The following is a 5,620-nucleotide window of genomic DNA, read 5'->3' on the forward strand; positions in this document are numbered from 1 at the left end:
TTTTAAAAGCCAAAATGCTCTGAACATTTCATGCTCAATTCATAATCTGCTTTCACATTTTGCATTACTCAGAGGAAATGGGAGGCCTGGGCTTTAGATACAAATAATCAAAAATACGCATTCACTTTTCATATGTTGTTGATGATGCTTTGTTAATATTGTACAAAGCAAATTCGAGAAGGCTCCACTAAGGACAGTGAAAATGGTCTAGGGGATGATGTCAGCTCACAGACAATGTGAAAAAGAAAAGTTTCTCTCTTCAAGTGGAAGAAAACTTGTCAAGGACTTCATTATCTGGTTAGGAACTAGTCCTCTCTTGATTTCCATGCCTCTACTTTCAATTCTGTATCAGCTTTTTACAAGGACCAACACCAAAATGATCATGTTTTAATTCCTCTTACGTAATCAGCTTGGTAAATTGGATACATTAATTATTATACCTTGGACAGTTTTCCCCTTTTGTGAAGGTTATGAAGGAATGAGACACTTTTATATGGTCTTTTGCTTCTGCAGTCACACAGAAGTTTTTTTTTTAGATGGAGTGTTGCTCTGTTGCCCAGACTGGCATGCAGTGCCGTGATCTCAGCTCACTGCAACTCCACCTCCCAGGTTCAAGCAATTGTCCTGCCTCAGCCTCCCAAGTAGCTGAACCTATAAGTGCATGCCACTATGTCCAGCTAATTTTTTATAGTTTTAGTAGAGACAGGGTTTCACCATGCTGGCCAGGCTGGTCTCGAACTCCTGACCTCATGATCCGCCCTCCTCGGCCTCCCAAAGTGCTGGGATTACAGGCGTGAGCCACCGCACCAAGCCAGTCACATAGAACTTTTAACTAATATCATAACAATAAACACAAATAGAATTTCAATCAAGGAAAGAAACTTTAATTTGAAATTTGGGTGCTCATTTTCTGGACAAATATTTAGCACGTTTAAAAAAAATGCACCTAGCTCCTCTGATGAGACAGTAAGAGGATATTTTTGGGACCACTTCCTGAAGGAGCTTAACTCCCAATAAGTGAGAACATTTTGCAAGTCATACATGCCACTATAATAGAGATATGAAATTTTACAAGAGAGCTACAGATTAACCTATGTGATTGTGGACACTATTTCTATCCAGTTGAGCTAGGAGTGATCCATGGAGGAGAAGACATTTAATCTGAGAGTTAAATTGTACTTAGAAGTTAGACATTTGAAAATGAGTCAGTTTATGTAATAGTTACCTATTAGCTAGTTATTATTATTGTTGGTTATCTATTGCTGCACGACAGATCACTCCCTAGCACAGTGGCTTAAAACAACAAACAGTTATTATTTTGCAGTTTCCAAAGGGCAGGAACTTGGGAACAGCTTGGCTGGGGATTCTGCCCAGGACTCTCATGAGGTTGCAGTCAAGTTTTTGGCCAGTGGTCATCTGAAGGCCTGAAGGGGGCTGGAGGATCTGCTTCCAAATGGCTGGCTCTCATGGCTCCTGGCAGGAGGCCTCAGTTTTTTGCTGGCTGTTGCCAACAGGGCTCCACGGCTAACCATGTGGGCCTCTCCACAGGCTTGCCTGAGTGTCCTCATGACTTGGCAGCTGGCTTCTCCCAGAGCCAGCAGTGAGAGAGAAGAAGAGAGAGAGAATGACCACAAGCACCCAAATAATACCGAGGAGGCAGCATCTGGGTTTGAGGGCGTTTTCATCACTTCTACTTCATTCTATTTGTTAGAAGTGAGCCACTAAGCCCATCCCACATTCAAGGAGAGGGCAATTAGGTCCCATCTCTCAAAAGAAGAGATATCAGAGAATTCATGAGCATGTTTCTAGAACCCTTGCAATGAAGCTGGGGAAGACAGGGGAAGAGATTCTACTTTGGAGAGGGGCTGGTCATGGCCAAGATCAACACTTGAGGTTAAGTACAGGATGTGCTGAGTGATTCAGTTTTCAGAGCTTCAGACTGAGATAATAGTAGAAAATAAGACGGGAAGCACAGAGAGAAGGAATTAGACTCTGCAGGGCAGGGCTGGGAACTGTGCAAGGTGTTTGAGCGGGGTGGAGGGAGGCATAGTCACAGTTATATTTTAGGGCTGCGTCTAGCAGCAGGAAGAATCTAGCTTCGAGAATTTGGAGAGAGCAAAAGAGGGTGCATGTTAGGAGGCCACCATGGTCAGCAAGGAACGGACCTGGAAAGAGAAAGCTTCAAAACGAACACTGCTCTTCTTTCCAACTCTACACGGTACAAATAGCTACAAAGATGCATACATTTTTATGTGTCTGACCCAACTGTTAATGGAATCTGCCTGCGTTTTAGATGCTGCTCCTTATGAAGCTTTTACTAGGCTGCTGAGCTGAGCTGTAAGCTTGATGCACGGCGGCAGTCCTTTCTGTGCCGCTTGAGTGCAGTTTGTCCCTTGGATGGCAATTGCACAGAATGCCCACAGGGTACATTCCTAATTGAGTCTGTCTCTTAACTGTAGGAAGAGCCCAGTGTTATTGCTCGCAAAAAAAACATCCTAAATTGGAATTGTTCATGGCAAAATTGCCACCCTTTTTTTTCTCAGTTCCCAACATCTCCATTACCAAGAATGACATTATTCTTCTACAAGCACTTAAAGTGTTCCTTTCCTCACCGTGTATATTCACGCCCTTCCATTTGCGATGTAGAGGTTTCCTGGGCTCCGTGAAGCTGTCCATTCCCACCATACTGGCAACCCAGGCCACTAAAAAGCTAGGGGCATGGCCAGAGTTAGAATTCCAACACGGACCTCCTGACCTCCCCATTGTTTCTGTAGGAAACCTGAGAACTCCAGGCTGTAGGATGTATTCTCTCTGTCTCCCTGAATTTATATGAATTCATGAATCTCTAAGAGTTTAGCATGTAACCATTTTCCTAATTGTGAGTTGAGCATTGGCTCATTTTCTCATCAACTTGATTAGAAGCACACAGAAACGTGCGGGGCCAGTATCTCGTGCATTCTTTTAACTGCCCGTAGAGGGAGGTTTGTGCCCAATGCATTGAGGGAACTTACTAAGTTTCCAGTTGAAGAGCACCATTTAGATGAGACTGGTCCCCTTTATTATATCATCTCATCTTCCACACAAATGTTTTATTCTTTCTCTTCGTACCTCGAAATCCCAGCTGCGGTTGAAAGCCTGGATTATGATGTGTAGCACCTGGCCACTCCCCTCTTTATGTGGGCTGCCTTTTGGACCCTATGTAAAGACTAGATGAAAACTTTAAGTGGCTTTTAAGTTCCCCAACGTTCATTTGCATCCAGTTAATGCAATTTACATGTGGATAAATTTGACTGATAATGATGTAATGTTTTGTGACTATTTACCATCCTGAATGTATTTGGTTGTTTCTCTACATTGTTAATGTTGCTCAGGAGTTAATGCAGTGTGATTCATTGCCCATTTAGCAGTGCTTCCAGTAATGGCTTGGATGGTTCTTAGGGCGTGCACCAAGGTTTAATAATGGCATGATACCCCTTTTTTAATAGTGCATTTTTGTTGCTGCTTACTGTCAGTGAAATATTCTGAAGCCCTCAGTATATCTTCCAACTCCTGGGATATCAGTAAACACAAATTGGAGGTGAAGGGATTATGACCTAGGCATACTTTTCTGCCTAGGTAATTTTACAGGTAATTTGTACAGATTTTGGGAAACTATAAATAACAGTTGCACTCTGAGGGGACCAAAGAAGCTTCTAGCCCAACTTTTTCATTTTTTCCGAGAGAAGTTGTCTTGCAAAGATGTGGAGTGGTTTCTTAAGGGTGCAGGACCAATTTCTAGGAGATCATCTGTGACTTATATACTAAGTTTTCTGGATCCAATGCTCTATCCAATAAAAGCACACAAAAGAACTCATTACTTCTAAAAAAAATTCCTCCACCCCTCCTCTCCCTAAATCTAACAATCTAATACCAAATGAAGCCAAGATAAGAAACCTATACTTGCTAATTTCTTTTTCTTTTATCTTCCAAGTTATCAGCTTCCGTAGAAGTGGTAGAACAGTATTGTCTTACTGTATTTCAAATAATGAATATCAAGGACCATTTGCTGAGTAATCTTACTCAAAAAAAATTATCGACCAGGCGCAGTGGCTCATGTCTGTAATCCCATCACTTTGGGAGGCTGAGGCAGGTTGATCACTTGAGGTCAGGAGTTTGAGACCAGCCTGGCCAACATGGTGAAACCCTGTCTCTACTAAAAATACAAAAATTACCGGGCATGGTGGAGTGCGCCTGTAATCCCAGCTACTCAGGAGGCTGAGGCACGAGAATCATTTGAACCCAGTAGGCAGATGTTGTTGCAGTGAGCTGAGATTATGTCACTGCACTCCGGGCTGGGGGACAGAGCGAGAGCCTGTCTCAAAAAAAAAAAAAAAGAAAATTTCGAAATTAATATACAAATATACAGTGGAGTAATGAACATAAGCACTGAAATTATCAGAAACATAGGAATACGTTTCAGGTATAAACATACCTGATAGGTTTTCAAAATGTAAGTATCATATTTTGGAGTAGGTTGATGTCATAACAACAATGTTTTTTAAAAAGTTAATTCTAGAGGTAGTAGAAAAATCTTTATAGAGAAGTTGGGCTTTGAGAACATCCTGGAAGGAGGAAAAAAAGGAGGCAGAGGAAAAGAAGAGAAGAAGGATGAAGATGAGGAGGGTATTTGAATGAAGCAAAGGTGGAAGACAAGTATTTCTTGATGTTCAGAGCCACAAGTGGACAGGTATGTAGTGTTATTTGGGTTATTTATAAATAATAATATAACTAAATATTATTTTATCATGCATTAATAGAGATCATAGTGATGTAAGATTGGAATGGGCATATCTGAAAAGGTGGGAAGTAAGTTGGATGTTGTACACAGAGGATTAAAAATGGCTGTACTGGCTGATAGTTGAGGATGGAAACTCCTGAGATAGAAACTAATAAGTTTGACCATTCTTGTTTAAGAAGGGGCAATCAGATGCTCTAGGAGTGGAAATTCTTGTAGGCTAGAGGGATATGAGTTACACAGTACCAGAGGCAAGAAAAGACTGTCCCAGTGTGATGAAGAGACACCATGGACTTGAAGTCAGAAAAGTCAAATATTGCTGAAATCATGGTTTAAATAGTTTGTCAAGGAGTGTCAAGATCTGCGTCACCGCATTTACCTCTCTAGTGCCTAAAAGAGTGCTGGCACATAGTAAGTGCTCAATAAATATTTAGAGACTACTTAAACTAGGCATTTGTGGCAGCATCAGGAAGAGTCGGAGAAATCAGATACTATTATGGAGCAGGGAGAGTAAAGTTTTCAAATAAGAACAAATACAATGTCAAAGAAGAGTTTTCATTTGAATTTTGCCAAGATGACATATTTAACCGTATTTCCCCAGGTTTTGGAGGGCAATGGCATTGGAGCCTGAATAGAAAACATCTGGAGATTTGGGGCGTGCCCTCAGGCAGTCATGTTTCCTTTTAGTGTTGGTTCTGGAACTCATTAGATACTTTGACATTTTTGTGCTTCAGCAGTGTTAGAGCCAAAGACCTTGAAGTCTTCTGAAGATTCATTTCCTATGATGCAGCAACCTCTAGCATAGTGTTCACATTCCAAGAAGTGCTTAATATTTAACATGCTCTG

Source organism: Sapajus apella, unplaced genomic scaffold (genome assembly GCF_009761245.1).
Source record: "Sapajus apella isolate SASKATOON/1434 unplaced genomic scaffold, GSC_monkey_1.0 scaffold60, whole genome shotgun sequence".
Lineage (NCBI taxonomy): Eukaryota > Metazoa > Chordata > Mammalia > Primates > Cebidae > Sapajus > Sapajus apella.